The sequence below is a fragment of the Arachis hypogaea genome, chromosome 20 (assembly GCF_003086295.3).
Source record: "Arachis hypogaea cultivar Tifrunner chromosome 20, arahy.Tifrunner.gnm2.J5K5, whole genome shotgun sequence".
NCBI lineage: Eukaryota > Viridiplantae > Streptophyta > Magnoliopsida > Fabales > Fabaceae > Arachis > Arachis hypogaea.
This window is the reverse complement of record NC_092055.1, coordinates 81,623,713-81,649,778: the sequence shown is the minus strand read 5'-3', so window position 1 is coordinate 81,649,778 and position 26,066 is coordinate 81,623,713. Positions and strand designations below refer to the sequence as shown.

General features: G+C 38.1%; 1 non-coding gene across 1 annotated transcript; it reads right to left on the bottom strand.

Moving 5' to 3' along the window:
* Window positions 1-14,594: 14,594 nt before the first annotated feature.
* On the bottom strand, window positions 14,595-14,702 carry LOC112788310 (small nucleolar RNA R71). Its single transcript, XR_003195678.1, has one exon. It is a non-coding gene; the product is annotated as a small nucleolar RNA R71 (small nucleolar RNA).
* Between the last annotated feature and the right edge of the window lie 11,364 nt (window positions 14,703-26,066).

Here is a 26,066-nt window from a genome sequence, read left to right as displayed (position 1 = left end):
TTCGTAGTTTATCTTGTGCTTATTTTGGGGGATTTTATCACCTTTTCTCACATTTATTCAATGAAATAGCATGGTTTTGCAATTCTCCCTTGATTTGTGCTTAAATGTGAAAACATGTTTTTTTAGGCCCTAAAATTGGTAATTTTAATTCACTTTAATTTCATTCGATGCCTTGATATGTTTGTTGAGTGATTTCAGGTTCATAAGGCAAGTATTGGATGGAAGGAATGAAGAAAAGCATGCAAAGTGGGAGAACTCATGAAGAAATGGAGGAACCGTAAAGCTGTCAAGCCGACCTCTTCGCACTCAATCGACCATAACTTGAGCTACAGAGGTCCAAATGAGGCGGTTCCAGTTGCGTTGGAAAGCTAACATCCGGGGCTTCAAAATGATATAAATTTTACCATATGTTGCTTCGTGTTCAGGGGCGCGCACGCGCACTTTGCGCGCGCGCCGATGCTGTCCATGGCCCACTTTATTGAAATCGCCCCCAGCGATTTTGCACCTCATTTTGGGCCCAATCCAACCCATTTCTGATGCTATTGAACCCAAGGATTGAAGGGGGAATGAATCAAGTAGTCATAGTTTTAGTTTTCATCATGTTTTAGGGTAGAATTCTAGAGAGAGAAGCTCTCTCTTCTCTCTAGAATTTAGGGTAGTTTAGGTTTAATTTTCTTGAAACTCACTTTTAATTCTTGTTTTGATTTAGTTTCTCCTTTTAATTTCTTGTTGTTACATCTCTACTCTTCTAGTTTTTATTTGTTCATTTCTTTTATTTTGTTGCTTTTATGTTCATGAATCTTGTTGGATCTTGATTTCTTTTAATGCAATTTTATGTTTGATGTTCTTTTATTGTTAATTTGAATTGTTGATTTACTTTCCTTGCAAATTGTAGTTGGTATAATTTACTATTTCTTGCCATTTATTATGCTTTCCTTTTATGCCTTCCAAGTGTTTGATAAAATGCTTGGAAGAATGTTAGAGTAGATTTTGAGCATTCTTGGCTTGGAAAGAGTAATTAGGTAATCTTGAGTCATGAAAACCCAACTTATGTTGGTGATCTAGAGTTGTTAGCTAATATTATTTCCATTGACACTAATCTTTTGCTAGTTTAATTAGTGAGTTGATTAGGACTTATGGAATATTGTTTCTATTGACGCTAATCTTTTGCTAATTTAATTAGTAAGTTGGTTAGGACTTTTGGATTGAGATTAGCTAGTCTCGTTAGACTTTCTCCCTATTTGTTGGAGTTGACATAATGAGATAAATTCTTGTTTATATTTGTGATATGATTAATTAGTCTTGTTTGACATTCTCCCGATGTGTGAATTAACTAAATAAGATGAATTAATCATGCATGACTAGGATAAAAAGCCTATGATCTCAATCCTTGCCATGAATGTCTCTCTTTATTACTTGCTTTCTTTAATTACTTGCTCAATTTACTTTTCTTTTCTTTTTATTTTCTTTCCCAATTATCAACCAAACCCCCCTTTACCCCTTTCATAGCCAATAATTGACCACTTCATTGTAACTCTTCGTGAGACGACCCGGAGTCTTAATGCTTCGGTTAATTCTTATTGGGGATTGTTAATTGTGACAACCTAAAATTTAATTTGATGCGAGAGTTGTTTGTTGGTTTGGATCTATACTTGCAACGTAAATATTTTGTGAAATTCCTTACCCACAACAATTCTTGTTATCAATAACATATTAAAATTTTCAAAATTAATTTGGATGATTACTTTTTAAAAAAATGATTTAAATATATTAATAGATTATAATTCATATAATATAATCTTTAGGGTCAAAACTCAAGTCTTTCACTCTTTCCTTCAGCAATCTATTTTTTTTATAATATATCAAAATTGTCTCCAATTTTAAAATACGCTGATTAACGATTAAAATATTTTAATAATTTATGATCAATTTTATTTACATAGTAAGAATATTGGTGCACGAAATTACAATCACACTTTTATAAATCTGCACAACTAAGCAACAAGTGCACTGGGTCGTCCAAGTAATACCTTACGTGAGTAAGGGTCGATCCCACGGAGATTGTCGGCTTGAAGCAAGCTATGGTTATCTTGTAACTCTTAGTCAGGATATCGGTAATTCTCAGATTTAATTGTAAAAAGTAAAAGAACATGAAATAAATACTTGTTATGCAGTAATGGAGAACAGGTTGAGGTTTTGAAGATGCTCTGTCTTCTAAATCTCTGTTTTTCTATTGTCTTCTTCTTCACACACGCAAGGCTCCTTCCATGGCAAGTTGTATGTTGGTGGATCACTGTTGTCAATGGCTACCATCCGTCCTCTCAGTGAAAATAGTCCAAATGCGCTGTCACCGCACGGCTAATCATCTGTCGGTTCTCACTCATGTTGGAATAGGATCCATTGATCCTTTTGCGTCTGTCACTACGCCCAGCACTCGTGAGTTTGAAGCTTGTCACAGTCATCCCTTCCCAGATCCTACTCGGAATACCACAGACAAGGTTTAGACTTTCCGGATATCAAGAATGGCTGCCAATAATTCTAGCTTATACCACGAAGACTCTGATCTGAATCAGGAGGCTAAGAGATATGCACTCAGTCTAAGGTAGAACGGAAGTGGTTGTCAGGCACGCGTTCATAGCTGAGAATGATGATGAGTGTCACAGATCATCACATTCATCAAGTTGAAGAACATGTGTATATCTTAGAGAAGAGACAAGCATTATTGAATGGAAAACAGTAGTAATTGCATTAATTCATCGAGACACAGCAGAGCTCCTCACCCCTAACCATGGGGTTTAGAGACTCATGCCGTCAGAAATACAATATGAAACATGTAAAGTGTCATGAGGTACAAGATGAATCACTAAAAGTAGTTTTTATAATAAAACTAGTGACCTAAGGTTACAGAAAATGAGTAAGCTAGAGTAGTTAGTGTAAAATTCCACTTCCGGGCCCATTTGGTGTGTGCTTGGGCTGAGCATTGAAGCTTTCACGTATAGAGACCTTTTTTGGAGTTAAACGCCAGCTTTTATGCCAGTTTAGGCGTTTAATTCCAGCTTTGATGCCAGTTCTGGCGTTTTGACGCTAGAATTTCTATGCTGACTTGGAACGCCGGTTTAGGCCATCAAATCTCGGGCAAAGTATGGACTATTAAATATTGCTGAAAAGCCCAGGATGTCTGCTTTCCAATGCAATTGAGAGCGCACCACTTGGGCTTCTGTAGCTCCAGAAAATCCACTTCGAGTGCAAGAAGGTCAGAATCCAACAGCTTCTGCAGTCCTTTTTCAGCCTCTGAATCAGATTTTTGCTCAGGTCCCTCAATTTTAGCCAGAAAATATCTGAAAACACAGAAAAATACCCAAACTCATAGTAAAGTCCAGAAATGTGATTTTTATTTAAAAACTAATAAAAACATAATAAAAACTAACTAAAATATACTAAAAACATACTAAAAATAATGCCAAAAAGCGTATAAATTATCCGCTCATCACAACACCAAACTTAAATTGTTGCTTGTCCCCAAGCAACTAAAAATTAAATAGGATAAAAAGAAGAGAATATACAATGAATTCCAAAAACATCTATGAAGATCAGTCTTAATTAGATGAGCAGGGCTATTAGCTTTTTGCTTCTGAACAGTTTTGGCATCTCACCTTTTCCTTTGAAGTTCAGAATGATTGGCATCTATAGGAACTCAGAATTCAGATAGTGTTATTGATTCTCCTAGTACAGTATGTTGATTCTTGAACACAGTTACTTTATGAGTCTTGGCCGTGACCCTAAGCATTTTGTTTTCCAGTATTACCACCGGATACATAAATCCCACAGACACATAACTGGGTGAACCTTTTCAGATTGTGACTCAGCTTTGCTAAAGTGCCCAATTAGAGGTGTCCAGAGCTCTTAAGCACACTCTTTTTCCTTTGGATCACGACTTTAACCGCTCAGTCTCAAGTTTTTTACTTGACACCTTCATGCCACAAGCACATGGTTAGGGACAGCTTGGTTTAGCCGCTTAGGCCAGGATTTTATTCCTTTAGGCCCTCCTATCCACTGATGTTCAAAGCCTTGGATCCTTTTTATTTTATTCCTTTTGGTTTAAAGGGCTATTGGCTTTTTCTGCTTGCTTTTTCTTTTTCTTTCTCTTTTTTTTTTCTTTTTTTCTCTTTTTTTCGCATATATATTTTTTTTCTGCAAGCTTTTCACTGCTTTTTCTTGCTTCAAGAATCAATTATATGATTTTTTAGATTATCAATAACATTTCTCCTTTTCCATTATTCTTTCAAGAGCCAACAATTTTAACATTCATGGACAACAAATTCAAAAATATGCACTGTTCAAGCATTCATTTAGAAAAACATAAAGTATTGCCACCACATCAAAATAATTAATCTGTTTTAAAATTCAAAATTCATGTACTTCTTTTTCTTTTTGCAATTAAAACACTCTTTATTTAAGAAAGATGATGGATTCATAAGACATTCATAGCTTTAAGGCATAGACACTAAGACACTAATGATCATGTAATAAAGACACAAACATAGATAAATATAAAGCATAAAAATTCGAAAAACAGAAAATAAAGAACAAGGAAATTAAAGAACGGGTCCACCTTAGTGATGGCGGCTAGTTCTTCCTCTTGAAGATCTTATGGAGTGCTTGAGCTCCTCAATGTCTCTTCCTTGCCTTTGTTGCTCCTCTCTCATGATTCTTTGATCTTCTCTAATTTTATGAAGGAGGATAGAATGCTCTTGGTGTTCCATCCTTAGTTGTCCCATATTGGAACTTAATTCTCCTAGGGAGGTGTTAATTTGCTCCCAATAATTTTGTGGAGGAAAATGCATCCGTTGAGGTGAATCCCTCCATCTCCCATGACTCGGAGGTGGAAGATTTTGCCTTCCCTTTCCTCTTTCTAGAGGTTTCTCCGGCCTTAGGTTCCATAAATGGTTATGGAAAAACAAAAAGTAACGCTTTTACCACACCAAACTTAGAAGGTTTGCTCGTCGTCGAGCAAAAGAAGAAGGAAGAGAGTAGAGGAAGAAGAAATAGAGGAGATGGAGGGGGGTTAGTATTTCGGCCAAGGGGGAGAAGTAGTGTTGAAGATGTGTGAAAATGAAGGGGTGAAGATGGGTTTATATAGGAGTAGGGAGAGGGTATGGTTTGGCCATGTATGGGTGGGTTTGGGAGGGAAAGTGGTTTGAATTTGAATGGTGAGGTAGGTGGAATTTATGATGGATGGATGTGGATTGGTGAAGGGTATTTGGGGAAGAGTATTATGAAAAGGTCTAAAGAAGAGAGAGAGTGAGTTGAGATTGGTGGGGATCCTGTGGGGTCCACAGATCCTGAGGTGTCAAGGATTTCTCATCCCTGCACCAATTAGGCTTGCAAAACGCCCTTTGCTGCCAATCCTGGCGTTAAACGCCAGGTTGCTGGCCATTTCTGACATTTAATGCCAGCTTCTTGCCCTTTTCTGGCGTTAAACACCAGTCTGGTGCCCATTTCTAGCATTAAACGCCCAGAATGGTGCCAGACTGGGCGTTTAACGCCCATTCTGCTGGCCTTACTGGCGTTTAAACGCCAGTAGGCTTTTCCTCCAAGGTGTGCTATTTTTCATTCTGTTTTTCAGTTTGTTTTTACTTTTTCAATTGTTTTTGTGACTTCACATGATCATTAACCTACAGAAAACATAAGATAATAATGGAAAATAAATATATATAATTAAAGAACATTGGGTTGCCTCCCAATAAGCGCTTCTTTATTGTCTTTAGCTGGACCTTGACTGAGCTTTATTCTAGTCTCAGTTTTGAGCATTCTTGCTCAAAATTTCTTTCAAGATAATATTTAATTCTCTGTCCATTAACAATGAACTTTTTGTCAGAGTCAATATCCTGAAGCTCAACATATGCATATGGTGATACACTTGTAATCACATGTGGTCTCCTCTACCGGGATTTCAGTTTTCCAGAGAATAGTCTGAGCCTAGAGTTAAATAGCAGAACCTTCTGTCCTAGTTCAAAGACTCTAGATGACAGTTTCTTGTCATGCCACTTTTTTGCTTTCTCCTTATAAATTTTAGCATTTTCAAAAGCATTGAGTCTGAATTCCTCTAGCTCATTCAGCTGGAGCAATCTTTTCTCTCCAGCTAACTTAGCATCCAGGTTTAGGAATCTGGTTGCCTAATAGGCCTTATGTTCCAGTTCCACGGACAGATGACAGGCCTTACCATACACAAGCTGGTATGGAGAGGTTCCTATAGGAGTTTTGAATGCTGTTCTGTATGCCCACAGAGCATCATCCAAGCTTTTTGCCCAATCCTTTCTACGGGCAATTACAGTCCGTTCTAGGATTCTTTTTAGTTCTCTATTAGAGACTTCAGCCTGCGCATTTGTCTGTGGGTGATATGGAGTTGCTACTTTGTGGCTAATTCCATATCGGACCATAGCAGCTGTTTATTGCAGAATTGAGTGCCCCCGTCACCGATTAATACTTTGGGGACGCCAAATCTGCTGAAGATATGTTTCTGGAGGAATTTCAATACGGTCTTAGTATCGTTAGTGGGTGTGGCAATTGCTTCTACCCATTTAGATACATAGTCTACTGCCACCAGAATGTAAGTGTTTGAGTATGCTGGTGGGAAGGGACCCATGAAGTCAATACCCCATACATCAAACAACTCAATCTCTAAGATCCCTTATTGAGGCATGGCATAACCATGGGGCAAGTTGCCAGCTCTTTGGCAACTGTCACAGTTACGCACAAATTCTCGGACATCTCTATAGAGAGTAGGCCAGTAGAAGCCACATTGGAGGACCTTAGTGGCTGTTCGCTCTCCTCCAAAATGTCCTCCATATTGTGATCCATGGCAGTGCCATAGGATCTTCTATGCCTCTTCTCTGGGTATGCATCTGCGGATCATTCCGTTTGCACATCTCTTAAAGAGATATGGTTCATCCCATAAGTAGTACTTTACATCAGAAATTAGTTTTTTCATTTGCACTCTGCTGTACTCCTTGGGTATGAACCTCACAGCTTTATAATTCACAATGTCTGCAAACCATGGTGCTTCCTGAATGGTGAAGAGTTGTTCATCCGGAAAGGTTTCAGAGATCTCAGTAGGAGGGAGGGACGCCCCTGCTACTGGTTCTATCCGGGACAGGTGATCAGCTACCTGGTTCTCTGTCCCTTTTCTGTCTCTTATTTCTATATCAAACTCTTGCAGAAGTAACACCCATCTTATGAGCCTGGGTCTTAAATCCTGCTTTGTGAGTAGGTATTTAAGAGCAGCATGGTCAGTATACATAATCACTTTTGAACCTACTAAATAAGATCTAAACTTGTCAATGGCATAAACAACTGCAAGTAACTCTTTTTCTGTGGTTGTGTAATTCTTCTGTGCATCATTTAAAACACGTCTAGCATAGTAAATGACGTGCAGAAGCTTGTTATGCCTCTGTCCGAACACTGCACCGATGGCATGGTCACTGGCATCACACATTAGTTCGAATGGTAATGTCTAGTCTGGTGCAGAGATGACTAGTGTTGTGACCAGCTTAGCTTTCAGGGTCTCAAACGCTTGGAGACACTCTGTGTCAAACACAAATGGCGTGTCAGCAGTTAGCAGATTGCTCAGAGGTTTTGCAATTTTTGAAAAATCCTTTATAAACCTCCTGTAGAATCCTGCAAGCCCTAGAAAGCTTCTGATTGCCTTGACATTGGCAGGTGGTAGTAATTTTTCAATTACATCCACTTTAGCTTGATCCACCTCTATTCCCTTGTTTGAAATTTTATGCCTAAGGACAATTCCTTCAGTCACCATAAAGTGACATTTTTCCCAGTTTAAAACTAGGTTGGTCTCTTGGCATCTTTTTAGAATAAGGGCTAAATGGTCAAGACAGGAGCTGAATGAGTCTCCAAATACTGAAAAGTCATCCATGAAGACTTCCAAAAATTTCTCTACCATATCAGAGAAGATAGAAAGCATGCACCTCTGAAAGGTTGCAGGTGCATTGCACAGACCAAAAGGCATCCTTCTATAGGCAAATACTCCATATCGACATGTGAATGCTGTTTTCTCTTGGTCTTGAGGATCTACTGCAATTTGGTTGTAACCTGAATAGCCATCCAAAAAGCAGTAATAGTCATGACCTGCTAGTCTTTCTAGCATCTGCTCTATGAATGGTAAAGGAAAATGATCCTTTCTGGTGGCTGTATTGAGCCTTCTGTAGTCAATACACATACACCACCCTGTAATTGTTCTTGTGGGAACCAGTTCATTTTTTTCATTGTGAACCACTGTCATGCCTCCCTTTTTGGGTACAACTTGGACAGGGCTTACCCAGGGACTATCAGAAATAGGATAAATAATTCCAGCCTCTAGTAACTTAGTGACCTCTTTCTGTACCACCTCCTTCATGGCTGGATTTAGCCGCCTCTGTGGTTGAACCACTGGCTTAGCATCATCCTCCAATAGGATCTTGTGCATGCATCTTGCTGGGCTAATGCCCTTAAGATCACTTATGGACCACTCAAGAGCTGTCTTGTGTGTCCTTAGCACTTGAATTAGTGCTTTCTCTTCCTGTGGATTTAAAGCAGAGCTTATGATCACTGGAAAAGTGTTATTTTCTCCCAAAAATACATATTTCTGGGATGGTAGGAGTGGTTTGAGCTCGGGTTTAGGAGGCTTATCCTCTTCCTGAGAAATTTTCAGAGGTTTTTTTATTTCCTCTGATTCCTCCAGATTAGGCTGAACATCTTTAAAGATGTCCTCTAGCTCTGATTCAAGACTTTCAGCCATATTGATCTCTTCCACCAAAGAGTCAATAATATCAATGCTCATGCAGTCATTTGATGTGTCTGGATGCTGCATAGCTTTGACAACATTTAACTTGAACTCATCCTCATTGACTCTCAGGGTCACTTCCCCTTTTTGGACATCAATGAGAGTTCGTCCAGTTGCTAGGAAAGGTCTTCCTAGAATGAGAGTTGCACTCTTGTGCTCCTCCATTTTTAGCACTACAAAGTCAGTGGGAAAGGCAAATGGCCCAACCTTGACAATCATGTCCTCAATTATGCCTGATGGATATTTAATGGAGCCATCAGCAAGTTGAAGACATATCCGGGTTGGTTTGACTTCTTCAGTCAAGCCAAGCTTTCTAATAGTGGATGCAGGTATTAGGTTGATACTTGCTCCAAGGTCACATAGAGCTGTCTTGGTACAAGCACCCTCTAATGTGCATGGTATCATAAAGCTTCCTGGATCTTGAAGCTTCTCTGGTAAGCTTTTCAGAATGACTGCACTGCATTCTTCAGTGAGAAACACCTTTTCAGTTTCTCTCCAATCATTCTTATGACTTAAGATCTCTTTCATGAACTTAGCATAAGAGGGTATTTGCTCAAGTGCCTCTGCAAATGGAATCTTTATCTCAAGAGTCCTGAGATAGTCTGCAAAGCGGGCAAATTATTTATCCTGCTCCGCTTGGCAGAGTTTCTGAGGATAAGGCATCTTGGCTTTATATTCTTCAACCTTAGTTGCTGCTGGTTTATTCCCTACAGAGGTGGTTGGAGAAGCCTTTTTAGAGGGGTTACTATCAGCACTTGCAGGTGTCTGATCCCTCATTGGCGTTTGAATGCCAGGATAGGGTGCTGGATGGGCGTTTAACGCCAGCTTCCCACCCTTTTCTGCCGTTTGAACGCCAGAACTGGGCAGGGAATGGGCGTTTAACGCCAACTTTTCTCCCTTTTCTGGCGTTTGAACACCAGAAGTGGGCATCCACTGGGCATTTAACGCCAATCTTTCACCCTTTTCTGGCATTTGAATGCCAGAATTATTCCTCTCTGTGCTCTTGCTGTCCTCAGAGGGATTTTGGGCAGTGGTTTGGTCATCCTCTGTCAGTTGTTCCTTTCTTGGATTTCTGCTACTTTGAGCTGATTTATTCAATGTCTTCCCGTGCTTTAATTGAACAGCTTGGCATTCTTCTGTTATCTGTTTAGATAGCTGCTGTCTTGTCTGATTCAATTGTGCTTCCATATTCTTGTTAGCATTTTTAGTGTCTTGGAGCATCTCTTTAAATTCTGCTACTTGCTTTGTTATAAGGAGTAATTGTCGATTAAGCTCAATAATCTGTTCTTGAGGATTAGGATCAGTAGTTACTGCCCTAGCCTCTTCTTTTATGGAGGACTCACTGCTTGAGTACAGATGTTGATTTCTAGCAACCGTATCTATGAGTTCTTGAGCCTCTTCAATCGTCTTTCTCATGTGTATAGATCTACCAGCTGAGTAGTCTAGAGACATTTGAGCTCTTTCTGTAAGCCCATAGTAGAAGATGTCTAACTGTACCCACTCTGAAAATATTTCAGAGGGGCATTTTCTTAGCATCCCTCTGTACCTCTCCTAGGCATTATAAAGGGATTCATGATCCTCTTGTTTAAAGCCTTGGATGTCCAGCCTCAACTGTGTCATCCTCTTTGGAGGGTAAAATTGATTCAGGAATTTGTCTGATAACTGTCTCCATGTTTTTATGCTTGCTGTGGGTTGGTTATTTAACCACTTCTTAGCTTGATCTTTTACAGCTGATGAGCGGATAATTTATACGTTTTTTGGCATTATTTTTAGTATGTTTTTAGTATGATTTAATTAGTTTTCATTATATTTTTATTAGTTTTTAATTAAAATTCACATTTCTGGACTTTACTATGAGTTTGTGTGTTTTTCTGTGATTTTAGGTATTTTCTGGCTGAAATTGAGGGACCTGAGCAAAAATCAGATTCAGAGGTTGAAGAAGGACTGCAGATGCTGTTGGATTCTGACCTCCCTGCACTCAAAGTGGATTTTCTGGAGCTACAGAACTCCAAATGGCGCGTTTCTAATTGCGTTGGAAAGTAGACATCCAGGGCTTTCCAGCAATATATAATAGTCCATACTTTGCCCGAGTTTAGATGACGCAAACTGGCGTTGAACGCCAGTTCCATGTTGCAGTCTGGCATTCAGCGCCAGAAACAAGCTGCAAAGTGGAGTTCAACGCCAGAAACACGTTACAAACTGGCGTTCAACTCCAAGAAAGACCTCTCTACGTGTAAACTTCAAGCTCAGCCCAAGCACACACCAAGTGGGCCCCGGAAGTGGATTTCTGCATCATTTACTCATTTCTGTAAACCCTAGTAACTAGTTTAGTATACATAGGACTTTTTACTATTGAGTTTTCATCTTGGGACGTTTAGTTCTTAGATCATGGGGGCTAGCCATTCAGCCATGCTTGAACCTTTCACTTATGTATTTTTCAACGGTAGAGTTTCTACACACCATAGATTAAGGTGTGGAGCTCTACTGTTCTTCAAGGATTAATGCAAAGTACTACTGTTTTTCTATTCAATTCAACTTATTCCGATTCTAAGATATTCATTCGCACTTCAATATGATGGATGTGATGATCGTGACAGTCATCATCATTCTCAACTTATGAACGCGTGCCTGACAACCACTTCCGTTCTACCTTAGACTGAATGGATATCTATTGGATATCTAATATAGGGGACCGAGTCCGAGTTATTAGTGTCTTCGTGGTATAAGTTAGAACCCATGGATGGCCATTCCTGAGATCCGAAAAGTCTAAACCTTATCTGTGGTATTCCGAGTAGGATCTAGGAAGGGATGGCTGTGACAAGCTTCAAACTCGCGAGTGCTGGGCGTAGTGACAGACGCAAAAGGATCAATGGATCCTATTCCAGTATGATCGAGAACCGACAGATGAATAGCCATGCCGTGATAGAGCATCTTGGACCATTTTCACTGAGAGGACGGAAAGTAGCCATTGACAACGGTGATGCCCAACATACAGCTTACCATGGAAAGGAGTAGGAAGGATTGGATGAAGACAGCAGGAAAGCAAAGGTTCAGAGGGACGAAAGCATCTCTATACGCTTATCTGAAATTCTCACCAATGAATTACATAAGTACCACTATCCTATTTTATATTTTATTTATCTTTTACTTATCAATTCATAAAATCAGTTGAATCCGCCTGACTGAGATTTACAAGGTGACCATAGCTTGCTTCAAGCCGACAATCTCCGTGGGATCGACCCTTACTCACGTAAGGTTTATTACTTGGACGACCCAGTGCACTTGCTGGTTAGTTGTACGAAGTTGTGAAACAGAATTAAGAACATGAACGTACGTATTGAGTTTTTAGCGCCGTTACCAAGGAAGGAATGATCACGATTTCGCACACCAAGTTTTTGGCGCCGTTGCCGGGGATTGTTTGAGTTTGGACAACTAATAGTTCATCTTGTTGCTCAGATTGGGTAACTTTATTTTAATTTTAACCTTTTTATTTTTATTTCTTAATTCTCGAAAAATACAAAAAATTCTTCAAAAACCCTTCAAAAAAAATTTTCCCTTTGTTTTTGAAAATTATTTTAAAATTTTTAAGAATGAATTCTAAAGTTTCAAAATGGTATGCTGAAGTTTGGCTGGCCATCAAGCTTTAGACTAACCTGGTATGATTCCTGGAATCTTGATTGAGGACTTTGAATTCATTTCTTCCTTTTCCCTATAGGTTTTCAAAAAAAAATAAAAATAAAAATATACAAAAATCCAAAAAAATTAATAAAATCATAAATCAAAAATATTTTTGATGTTTCTTGTTTGAGTCTAGAGTCAATTTTTAAGTTTGGTGTCAATTGCATTTTTTTTTCTAAAAATTTATGCATTTTTTGAAAATTCATGCATTCATAGTGTTCTTCATGATCTTCAAGTTGTTCTTGGTAAGTCTTCTTGTTTGATCTTCATATTTTCTTGTTTTGTGTCTTTTCTTGTTTTTCATATGCATTTTTAATTAGTTAGTTTCTGAAGTTTGAAAATCTCTAAGTTTGGTGTCTTGCATATTTTTCTTTCATTAAAAATTTTCAAAAATAAGTCTTGATGTTCATCTTGATCTTCAAAGTGTTCTTGGTGTTCATCTTGACATTCATAGTGTTCTTGCATGCATTGTGTGTTTTGATTCATAATTTTTATGTTATAAGTCTTTTTCATGTTTTTCCTCTTTCTTCATTAAAAATTCAAAAATAAAAAATATCGTTTCCTTATTTTACTCAAAAGTTTTCGAAAATATGATTTGATTTAGTCAAAAAGTTTTTAAATTTAATTGTTTCTTATGAATCAAATCAAATTTTCAATTTAAAAATCTTATCTTTTCAAAATCTTTTTCAAAAATCAAATCTTTTTCAAAATTTCTTTCTAATATTTTCGAAAATTTTTCAAATTAATTTTCAAAAATCTTTTTCTTAATTTTAGTTCATGATTTTTGCATTTAATGTGATTGATTCAAAAATATTAAGTTGTTACTTGCCTAGTAAGAAAGGTTCAATCTTTAAACTCTAGAATCATATCTTTTTAGTTTCTTGTTAGTCAAGTAATCAACTTTAGTTTTCAAAATCAAATCTTTTTAATTTTCTTTTCAAATCTATTTCAAATTAAAATTTCAATTATATCTTTTTCAAATTCAATTTCAAAATCTTTTTAAAAATTGATTTTCAAATCTTATCTTTTTGTTTCAATCATATCTTTTTAAATTTCAATCATATATTTTTCAAAAACAAATTTCAAAACTTTTTCAATCAATCTTATCTTTTTGTTTCAATCATATCTTTTTTCAAAACTACCTAACTAATCCTCTCTCTCTTATTTTCGAAAATTCCCTCTCTCCTTTTTCAAAAATTTCTTTTTAATTAATTAATTATTTTAAATTTTAATTTTAATTTTATTCTTCCTTTAATTTTCGAAAATCATCAACTCCTTTTTAAAATTTATTTTCAAAATCTAACTTTCAAATTTAATTTTTATTAAATTTCGAAATTCTCTCTCTCTCATCTCCTTCTATTTATTCATCTACTAACACTTCTCTCCCATCCAAAAATTTGAACACCACCTCCTTCTCTGTGTTCGAGTTTTTCCTCTTCTCTTCTTTACATTGCATTCTTTTCTTCTTCTACTCACACAAAGGAATCTCTATACTGTGACATAGAGGACTCCATATTTTCTTTGTTATTCCCTTCTTTGTCATATGAGCAGGAGCAAGGACAAGAATATTCTTGTTGAAGCAGATCCTGAACCTGAAAGGACTCTGAAAAGGAAGCTAAGAGAAGCTAAAATACAACAATCCAGAGACAACCTTACAGGAATTTTTGAACAAGAAGAGGAGATGGCAGCCGAAAATAATAATAATGCAAGGAGGATTCTTGGTGACTTTAATGCACCTAATTCCAATTTACATGGAAGAAGCATCTCCATTCCTGCCATTGGAGCAAACAATTTTGAGCTGAAACCTCAATTAGTTTCTCTGATGCAGCAGAACTGCAAGTTTCATGGACTTCCATCTGAAGATCCTTTTCAGTTCTGAACTGATTTCTTGCAGATCTGTGATACTATTAAGACCAATGGGGTTGATCCCGAGGTCTACAGGCTTATGCTTTTTCCGTTTGCTGTAAGAGACAGAGCTAGAGTGTGGTTGGACTCTCAACCCAAAGATAGCCTGAACTCTTGGGATAAGCTGGTCACGGCTTTCTTAGCCAAGTTTTTTCCTCCTCAAAAGCTGAGTAAGCTTAGAGTGGATGTTCAAACCTTCAGACAGAAAGAAGGTGAATCCCTCTATGAAGCTTGGGAGAGATATAAGCAACTGACCAAAAAGTGTCCTTCTGAAATGCTTTCGGAATGGACCATCCTGGATATATTCTATGATGGTCTGTCTGAATTAGCTAAGATGTCATTGGATACTTCTGCAGGTGGATCCATTTACCTAAAGAAAACGCCTGCAGAAGCTCAAGAACTTATTGACATGGTTGCTAATAACCAGTTCATATACACTTCTGAGAGGAATCCTGTGAGTAATGGGATGCCTCAAAAGAAGGGAGTTCTTGAAATTGATACTCTGAATGCCATATTGGCTCAGAATAAAATATTGACTCAGCAAGTCAATATGATTTCTCAGAGTCTGAATGGAATGCAAGCTGCATCCAACAGTACTCAAGAGGCATCTTCTGAGGAAGAAGCTTATGATCCTGAGAACCCTGCAATAGCAGAGGTGAATTACATGGGTGAACCCTATGGAAACACCTATAATCCCTCATGGAGAAATCACCCAAATCTCTCACGGAAGGATCAACGAAAGCCTCAACAAGGCTTTAATAATGGTGGAAGAAACAGGCTCAGTAATAGCAAGCCTTTTCCATCATCTTCTCAGCAGCAGACAGAGAATTCTGAGTAGAATCATTCTAGCCTAGCAAATTTAATCTCTGATTTATCTAAGGCAACTTTGAGTTTCATGAATGAAACAAGGTCCTCCATTAGAAATTTGGAGGCACAAGTGGACCAGCTGAGTAAGAAAATTACTGAAACCCCTCCTAGTACTCTCCCAAGCAATACAGAAGAAAATCCAAAAGGAGAGTGCAAGGCCATTGAATTTATCATCATGGCCGAACCTACAAGGGAGGGAGAGGACGTGAACCCCAGTGAAGAAGACCTCCTGGAACGTCCAGAGATCAATAAGGAGTTTCCCTCTGAGGAACCAAAAGAATCTGAGGCTCATCTAGAGACCATAGAGATTCCATTGAACCTCCTTATGCCATTCATGAGCTCTGATGAGTATTCTTCTTCTGAAGAGAATGAAGATGTTACTGAAGAGCAAGTTGCCAAGTACCTTGGTGCAATCATGAAGCTGAATGCCAAATTATGTGGTAATGAGACTTGGGAAGATGAACCTCCCTTGCTCACCAATGAACTGAGTGATCTGGATCAACTGAGATTGCCTCAAAAGAAACAGGATCCTAGAAAGTTCTTAATACCTTGTACCATAGGCACCATGACCTTTGAGAAGGCTCTATGTGACCTTGGGTCAGGGATAAACCTCATGCCCCTTTCTGTAATGGAAAAATTGGGAATCTTTGAGGTGCAAGCTGCCAGAATCTCATTAGAGATGCCAGACAACTCAAGAAAACAGGCTTATGGACTAGTAGAAAACGTGTTAGTAAAGGTTGAAAGCCTTTACATCCCTGCTGATTTCATAATCCTAGACACTGGGAAGGATGAGGATGAATCCATCATCCTTGGAAGACCCTTCCTAGCAACAGCAAGAGCTGTGATTGATGTGGACAGAGGAGAGTTGGTCCTTCAACTGAATGAGGACTACCTTGTGTTTAAAACTCAAGGATCTCCTTCTGTAACCATGGAGAGGAAGCATGAAAAGCTTCTCTCACTGCAGAGTCAACCAAAGCCCACACAGTCAAACTCTAAGTTTGGTGTTGGGAGGTCCCAACCTTGCTCTGATTATCTGTGAGGCTCCATGAGAGCTTACTGTGAAGCTATTGACGTTAAAGAAGCACTTGTTAGGAGGCAACCTAATGTTATTTAATCATTTTTATTTTATTTTCTCTTTGTTATTTTATGTTTATTAGGTTGACGATCATGTGGAGTCACAAAAACTACTAAAAAACCAAAAACAGAATGAAAAATAGCATTGAAAACAGAACACCCTGGAGGAAGGGCTTACTGGCGTTTAAACGCCAGTAAGGAGCATCTGGCTGGCGTTTAACACCAAAACAGAGCATGAAACTGGCGTTAAACACCAGAAACAAGCAGCATTCTGGCATTTAAATGACAGGAATGCACCCAGAGGAAAACTAGCATTCAACACCAGAAACATGCTGCAGACTGGCGTTGAACGCCCAAAACAACAATGGAAGTGGCGTTTAACGCCAGAAACATGTTGCAATCTGGCGTTAAACGCCAGGATTGCCTACAGAGGGCGTTTACACGCCTAATTGGAGCAGGGATGATTAAAGTCCTTGGCCCCACTGGATCTGTAGACCCCACAGGATCTCCTCAGGATCTGTGGACCCCATAGGATCCCCACCTACTTATTCTCTCCTCTTCACACCTTTTCATAACTTTCTTCCCCAAATACCCCTCACCAATCAACTCAATCACTCTTTCCCATCACCTCTTCACCACTCACATCCATCCTCTCTTTCCCAAAAACCCCACCTACCTTTAAATTCAAAATAATTACCCTCCCAAACCCAACCCTAAATGGCCGAACCCTAACCCCTCCCCACTCCTATATAAACCCCTCATTCCTTCTTCATTTTCACACAACACAACCCTCTCTTCTTCCCCTTGGCCGAATCCACCTTCTCCCTCCATCTCCTCCATTTTTCTTCTTCTTCTACTTCTTTCTCTTTTCTTTTGCTCGAGGACGAGTAACCATTTTAAGTTTGGTGTGGTAAAAGCATTGTTTTTTGTTTTTCCATAACCATTTATGGCACCTAAGGCCAAAGAAACCTCTAGAAAGATGAAAGGGAACGCAATTGCTTCTACCTCTGAGTCATGGGAGATGGAGAGATTCATCTCTAAGGTCTATCAAGACCACTTCTATGAAGTTGTGGCCAAGAAGAAAGTGATCCCTGAGGTTCCTTTCAAACTCAAAAAGAATGAGTATCCGGAGATCCGACTTGAGATCCAAAGAAGAGGTTGGGAAGTTCTAACCAACCCCATTCAACAAGTCGGGATCTTAATGGTTCAAGAGTTCTATGCAAACGCATGGGTCACTAGGAACCATGATCAAAGTGTGAACCCAAATCCAAAGCCTTGGCTCACCATGGTTTGGGAGAACTACTTAGATTTCAGTCCGGAAAATGTAAGGCTGGCGTTCAAATTGCCAATGATGGAAGAAAACGCATGCCCCTACACTAGAAGAGTCAACTTTGATCAAAGGTTGGACCAAGTCCTCATGGACATATGTGTGGAAGAAGCTCAATGGAAAATTGACTCAAAGGGCAAGCCGGTTCAACTAAGAAGGCTTGACCTCAAACCAGTAGCTAGAGGATGGTTGGAGTTCATTCAATGATCAATCATTCCTACTAGCAACCGGTCTGAAGTTACTATAGACCGGGCCATCATGATCCATAGTATCATGATTGGGGAGAAAGTGGAAGTTCATGAGATTATACCTCAAGAACTCTACAAGGTGGCTGACAAGACCTCCACTTTGGCAAGGTTAGCCTTTCCTTACCTCATTTGCCACCTCTGCAATTCGGCTAGAATTGACATATAGGGAGACATCCTTATTGAAGAGGATAAGCCCATCACTAAGAAAAAGATGGAGCAAACAAGAGAGCATGGACCTCAACATGAGCATGAGGAAATTCTTCACCATGAATTTCCTGAGATGCCTCAAGGGATGCACTTTCCTCCACAAAACTATTGGAAACAAATCAACACTTCCCTAGGTGAATTAAGTTCCAACATGGGACAATTAAGGGTAGAACATCAAGAGCACTCCATCATCCTCGATGAAATTAGAAAAGATCAAAGAGCTATGAGGGAGGAGCAAGAAAGACAAGGAAGAGACATAGAGGAGCTCAAAAGCACCATTGGTTCTTCAAGAAGAGGAAGGCGCCACCCTCAATAAGGTGGACTTATTCCTTAATCTCCTTGTTTATTTATTTTCCTGTTTTTTTATTTTTATGCTCTATGTTTGTTTATGTTTTTGTCTTCATGATCACTAGTAATTAAGTGTCTATGCCTTAAAGTTATGAATGTCCTATGAATCCATCACCTCTCTTGAATGAAAAATGTTTTAATTACAAAAGAACAAGAAGTACATGGTTTCGAATTCATCCTTGAAACTAGTTTAATTATTTTGATGTGGTGGCAACACTTTTTGTTTTCTGAATGTATGCTTGAACAGTGCATATGTCTTTTGAAGTTGTTGTTTATGAATGTTAAATATGTTTGCTCTTGAAAGAATGATGAAAAGGAGAAATGTTATTTGATAATCTGAACAATCACAAAAATAATTCTTGAAGCAAGAAAAAGCAGTGAATACAAAAAGCTTGCAGAAAAAAAAGAAAAAAAAATGGCGAAAAAAAAGAGAAAGAAAAAGAAAAAGCAAGCAGAAAAAGGCAAAAGCTCTTAAAACCAAAAGGCAAGAGCAAAAAGCCAATAGCCCTTAAAACCAAAAGGCAAGGGTAATAAAAAGAATCCAAGGCTTTGAGAATCAGTGGATAGGAGGGCCTAAAGGAATAAAATCCTGGCCTAAGCGGCTAAACCAAGCTGTCCCTAACCATGTGCTTGTGGCGTGAAGGTGTCAAGTGAAAACATGAGACTGAGCGGTTAAAGTCAAGGTCCAAAGCAAAAAAAAGAGTGTGCTTAAGAACCCTGGACACCTCTAATTGGAAACTTTAGCAAAGCTGAGTCACAATCTGAAAAGGTTCACCCAGTTATGTGTCTGTGGCATTTATGTATCCGGTGGTAATACTGGAAAACAAAGTGCTTAGGGCCACGACCAAGACTCATAAAGTAGCCGTGTTCAAGAATCAACATACTAAAATAGGAGAATCAATAACACTATCTGAATTCTAAGTTCCTATAGATGCCAATCATTCTGAACTTCAATGGATAAAGCGAGATGCCAAAACTATTCAAGAGGCAAAAAGCTACAAGTCCCGTTCATCTGATTGGAGCTAAGTTTCATTGATATTTTAGAATTTATAGTATATTCTCTTCTTTTTATCCTATTTGATTTTCAGTTGCTTGGGGACAAGCAACAATTTAAGTTTGGTGTTGTGATAAGCGGATAATTTATACGCTTTTTTGCCATTGTTTTTAGTATGTTTTTAGTATGATTTAATTAGTTTTCATTATATTTTTATTAGTTTTTAATTAAAATTCACATTTCTGGACTTTAATATGAGTTTGTGTGTTTTTCTGTGATTTCAGATATTTTTTGGCTGAAATTGAGGGACCTGAGCAAAAATTAGATTCAGAGGTTGAAGAAGGACTGCAGATGCTGTTGGATTTTGACCTCCCTGCACTCAAAGTGGATTTTCGGGAGCTACAGAACTCCAAATGGCGCGCTTTCAATTGCGTTGGAAAGTAGACATCTAGGGCTTTCCAGCAATATATAATAGTCTATACTTTTCCCGATTTTAGATAACGCAAACTGGGGTTGAACGCCAGTTCCATGTTGCAGTCTGGCGTTCAGCGCCAGAAACGAGTTGCAAAGTAGAGTTCAACGCCAGAAACACGTTACAAACTGGCGTTCAACTCCAAGAAAGACCTCTCCATGTGGAAACTTCAAGCTCAGCCCAAGCACACACCAAGTGGGCCCCGGAAGTGGATTTCTGCATCATTTACTCATTTCTGTAAACCCTAGTAACTAGTTTAGTATAAATAGGACTTTTTACTATTGAGTTTTCATCTTGGGACGTTTAGTTCTTAGATCATGGGGGCTGGCCATTCGGCCATGCCTGAACCTTTCACTTATGTATTTTTCAACGGTAGAGTTTCTACACACCATAGATTAAGGTGTGGAGCTCTGCTGTTCCTCAAGAATTAATGCAAAGTACTACTGTTTTTCTATTCAATTCAACTTATTCCGCTTCTAAGATATTCATTCGCACTTCAATATGATGGATGTGATGATCGTGACAGTCATCATCATTCTCAACTTATGAACGCGTGCCTGTCAACCACTTCCGTTCTACCTTAGACTGAATGGATATCTCTTGGATATCTAATACAGGGGACTGAGTCTAAGTTATTAGTGTCTTTGCGGTATAAGTTAGAACCCATGGATGGGCATTCTTGAGATTCGGAAAGTCTAAACCTTGTCTGTGGTATTCCGAGTAGGATCTGGGAAGGGATGGTTGTGACGAGCTTCAAACTCGCGAGTGTTGGGCGTAGTGACAGACGCAAAAGGATCAATGGATCCTATTCTAGTATGATCGAGAACCGACAGATGAATAGCCATGCCGTGACAGAGCATCTTGGACCATTTTCAATGAGAGGACGGGAAGTAGCCATTGACAACGGTGATGCCCAACATACAGCTTGCCATAGAAAGGAGTAGGAAGGATTGGATGAAGACAGCAGGAAAGCAGAGGTTCAGAGGGACGAAAGCATCTCTATACGCTTATCTGAAATTCTCACCAATGAATTACATAAGTACCACTATCCTATTTTATATTTTATTTATCTTTTACTTATCAATTCATAAAATCAGTTGAATCCGCCTGACTGAGATTTACAAGGTGACCATAGCTTACCTCAAGCCGACAATCTCCGTGGGATCGACCCTTACTCACGTAAGGTTTATTACTTGGACGACCCAGTGCACTTGCTGGTTAGTTGTACGAAGTTGTGAAACAGAATTAAGAACATGAACGTGCGTAATGAGTTTTTAGTGCCGTTACCAAGGAAGGAATGATCACGATTTCGCACACCAACAGCAAATGGAAATAGTAATAATTTGTAGACGTCCTGATCCATTTCTTTATCACGTACTGTGTCAGCAATTTGTAAGAACTGTGCCAGAAACTCAGTAGGTTCTTCCTGTGGAAGACCAGAATACTGGCAATTTTGCTGCACCATGATAATGAGCTGAGGATTTAGCTCAAAACTGCTTGCTTTGATGGAAGATAAAATAAAACAAAATAAATGGAAGATAAAATAAAACTTTTGAAAATGAAATAAAAGCAAATTGAAAACTAAATTAATTAATTAATTAAAAAGATTTTGGAATTAGCAATCAAAAAGATATGATTGAAAATTATTTTGAAGAAGATATGATTGAGAAGATATAATTGCAATTTAAAAAATATGATTGAAAAGATATGATTAAAGAAATTAAAAGGATTTGATTTTTGAAAAAGATTTGAAAAGATCAATTTTTGAAATTAGAATTTTGACTTTACTAAAAAAAAGATATGATTTTGAAAATCTTTGACTAATTTAATGCAAAATTTCGAAAATTATGAGTAAAATAAGGAAAAGATATTTTTTTAATTTTTGAATTTTAATGAGGAAAGAGAAAAACAACAAAATGACACTAAACTTAGAAATTTTAGATCAAAACAGAGAGAACAAACAAGTAAACTTTGAATGTCAAGATGAACACCAAGAACACTTTGAAGATCAAGATGAACACCAAGAACAAATTTTTGAAAACTTTTTAAGTAAATAAAAGCACAAAAACACACCAAACTTAAAATTTTTAGAAAATCAAACACAAATTTTCGAAAATTTAAAGGAAAACACAGAAGACACCAAACTTATAATTTTTAAAGATCAAGAAAGAACTAAGAACATGCAAATTCAAAAAATTAAAAGAAAATAAAAGCATGCAATTGACACCAAACTTAAAATATGAAACTAATCTCAAATAAAAGACTCAAATTTAGTGACTCTAAACTAACAAAAATAAATTATTCCTAATCTAAGCAACAAGATAAACCGTCAGTTATCCAAACTCGAACAATCTCCAGCAACGGTGGCAAAAACTTGGTGCACGAAATTAAAATCACACTTTTGTAAATCCGCACAACTAACCAGCAAGTGCACTGGGTCGTCCAAGTAATACCTTACGTGAGTAAGGGTCGATCCCACGGAGATTGTTGGCTTGAAGCAAGCTATGGTTATCTTGTAACTCTTAGTCAGGATATCAGTAATTCTCAGATTTAATTGTAAAAAGTAAAAGAACATGAAATAAATACTTGTTATGCAGTAATGGAGAACAGGTTGAGGTTTTGGAGATGCTCTGTCTTCTGAATCTCTACTTTCCTACCGTCTTCTTCTTCACGCACGCAAGGCTCCTTCCATGGCAAGCTGTATGTTGGTGGATCACCATTGTCAATGGCTACCATCCGTCCTCTAAGTGAAAATGGTCCAAATGCGCTGTCACCGCACAGCTAATCATCTATCGGTTCTTACTCATGTTGGAATAAGATCCATTGATCCTTTTGCGTCTGTCACTACGCCCAGCACTCGTGAGTTTGAAGCTCGTCACAGTCATCCTTTCCCAGATCCTACTCAGAATACCACAGACAAGGTTTAGACTTTCCGGATCTCAAGAATGACTGCCAATAATTCTAGCTTATACCACGAAGACTCTGATCTGAATCAGGAGGCTAAGAGATATGCACTCAATCTAAGGTAGAATGGAAGTGGTTGTCAGGCATGTGTTTATAGGTGAGAATGATGATAAGTGTCACGGATCATCACATTCATCAAGTTGAAGAAGAAGTGTATATCTTAGAGAAGAGACAAGCGTTATTGAATGGAAAACAGTAGTAATTGCATTAATTCATCTAGACACAGCAGAGCTCCTCACTTCCAACCATGGGGTTTAGAGACTTATGCCATCAGAAATACAATATAAAACGTGTAGAGTGTAATGAGGTACAAGATGAATCACTAAAAGTAGTTTTTATAATAAAACTAGTGACATAGGGTTACAGAAAATGAGTAAGCTAGAGTAGTTAGTGTAAAATTCCACTTCCGGGGCCCACTTGGTGTGTGCTTGGGCTGAGCATTGAAGATTTCACGTATAGAGACCTTTCTTGGAGTTAAACGCCAACTTTTGTGGCAGTTTGGGCGTTTAACTCCAGCTTTCATGGCCGTTCTGGCGTTTTGACGCCAGAATTTCTATGCTTACTTGGAACGCCGGTTTGGGCCATCAAATCTTGGGTAAAGTATGGACTATTATATATTGCTAGAAAGCCCAGGATGTCTACTTTCCAACATAATTGAGAGCGCACCAATTGGGCTTCTGTAGCTCCAGAAAATCCACTTCGAGTGCAGGGAGGTCAGAATCCAACAGCATCTGCAGTCCTTTTTCAGCCTCTGAATCAGATTTTTGCTTAGGTCCCTCAATTTCAGCCAGAAAATACTTGAAATCACAGAAAAACATACAAAGTCATAGTAAAGTCCAGAAATGTGATTTTTATTTAAAAACTAATAAAAACATAATAAAAACTAACTAAAATATATTAAAAACATACTAAAAACAATGCCAAAAAGCGTATAAATTATCCGCTAATCAAATATAAAATTTAACTTTAGCTAGAAATTAAAATTTTAATTTAATTTTTGTTGTTATTTTAGTAATTTAAGCGAATAATCTAACTATACTAACTAGAATATGTACAACCCCACATGTGACAAAACTATTTTGTTGGAGAGTGTGAATAAATGTAGGCTACACCCACCTACTGAGATTTGAACAAAAATGATAAAATATATAGATATGGTTATAAGTTTTAAATTTCTCAAGGATATAGTTTATATATATAGATTGTTGAGTTTGAAGAACTAACAACATATTACGGATGATGACTAAAAATTATTATTGATTTAGAAGTCAATTATGTGTGTAAATAGTTTACTTAAGTATGCAAGAAATTAAATTAATACAAATAGGCCTAAGAAGCAAGAAAACAGGCCCAACAATTATTAAAGCCCAAAGAAATATGGAAGGCTGATGTAAAGCAAAGAAAATCAGACCAAACACAAGCATACGGTCTAAATAAGTGATCAAAGTCCAGGCACTTACGCCCTCTAGTTGGTAGCTAACAAAAGAAAGGATTCTCGCTTTTATTTGAACCAAAACACACAACTGAACCTAAATTCTCTCTTCTCTCTCCTCTCTTTTTCCTTCACCCACGTGAAACTCTGAAGCAAAGCAAGAAAAAAGAGAAGCTCTGAGTTAGGGTGAAATCAAAGAACAAAAAGTGAGTTACTAAATCTAAGAAAGAAGAGGAAGTCAAAGAAGCTAGGGCTAAAGGCACACATCACAACCAAAATCTCATCAGAAAAGTCTTTTCATCTTTGTGCAACATTGAAGCTTGTGGAAAAAAAATCTTCTCTCTGCATACACCGAATCGAAAAGCTCAAGGAATTGAAGGCCATGGAGCTTTGCAAAGAATCAACAGATAAAAAGTTACTTAGAGCCAGAGTTTAAATACACTACTCAGATTCAAGAAAACACTTTGAAAAAGGATGAAAGAGAAAATAGAAGGTATGGATGTATGCATGATTCAGTCACTACTACTACTCTATCTCTCACCTGTGACGCAGCTGCTACTATTGATTTTAGGGAAGAAGAAGTCAAACATGTGCAAGCCAAGGTTCAAGTCTTGGAAGCTTCACTCCTCTATTAAAGAGATGAACAGCCAGAGATTGATTCAATGAGTGAGTGGTATACGAAATTGTTACTCAGGTTGTGAATTATTGTTCGAAATTGATTCCCTGGCGATGGCACCAAAAACGGATGCACAAAACCAAGGTTTAAACATATCTTCACAACTTCGCATAACTAACCAGCAAGTGCACTGGGTCGTCCAAGTAATACCTTACGTGAGTAAGGGTCGAATCCCACGGAGATTGTTGGTATGAAGCAACCTATGGTCACCTTGTAAATCTCAGTCAGGCGGATATAAAATAGTTATGTAGTTTTCGAAATTTAGTAATAAAAGAAGGATAGAAATACTTATGTAAATCATTGGTGAGAATTTCAGATAAGCGTATGGAGATGCATTCGTTCCTCTGAACCTCCGCTTTTCTGCTGTCTTCATCCAATCAGTCTTACTCCTTTCTATGGCTGGCTTTGTGTAAGGATGTCACCGGTGCCAATGGCTACTTTCAATCCTCTCGGGAAAATGGTCCAAATACTCTGTCACAGCACGGCTAATCGTCTGGAGGCATCACCCTTGTCGTTGGTTGCATCCTATTCCTCTCTGTGAAAATGGTCCGATGCGCTGTCACTGCATGGCTAATCATCTTGGAGGTTCTCGATCATACTGGAATAGAATTTACTATCCTTTTGCGTCTGTCACTACGCCCAGCACTCGCGAGTTTGGTGTTCGTCACAGTCATTCAATCCCAGAGTCCTACTCGGAATACCACAGAAAAGGTTTAGACTTTCCGGACTCTCATGAATGCCGCCATCAATCTAGCTTATACCACGAAGATTATGATTAAGAGATCTAAGAGATACTCATTCAATCTATTGTAGAACGGAAGTGGTTGTCAGGCACGCGTTCATAGGGAATGATGATGATTGTCACGTTCATCACATTCAGGTTGAAGTGCGAATGAATATCTTAGAAGCGAAATAAGATGAATTGAATAGAAAACAGTAGTACTTTGCATTAATCTTTGAGGAACAGCAGAGCTGCACACCTTAATCTATGAAGTGCAGAAACTCTACCGTTGAAAATACATAAGTGATAATGGA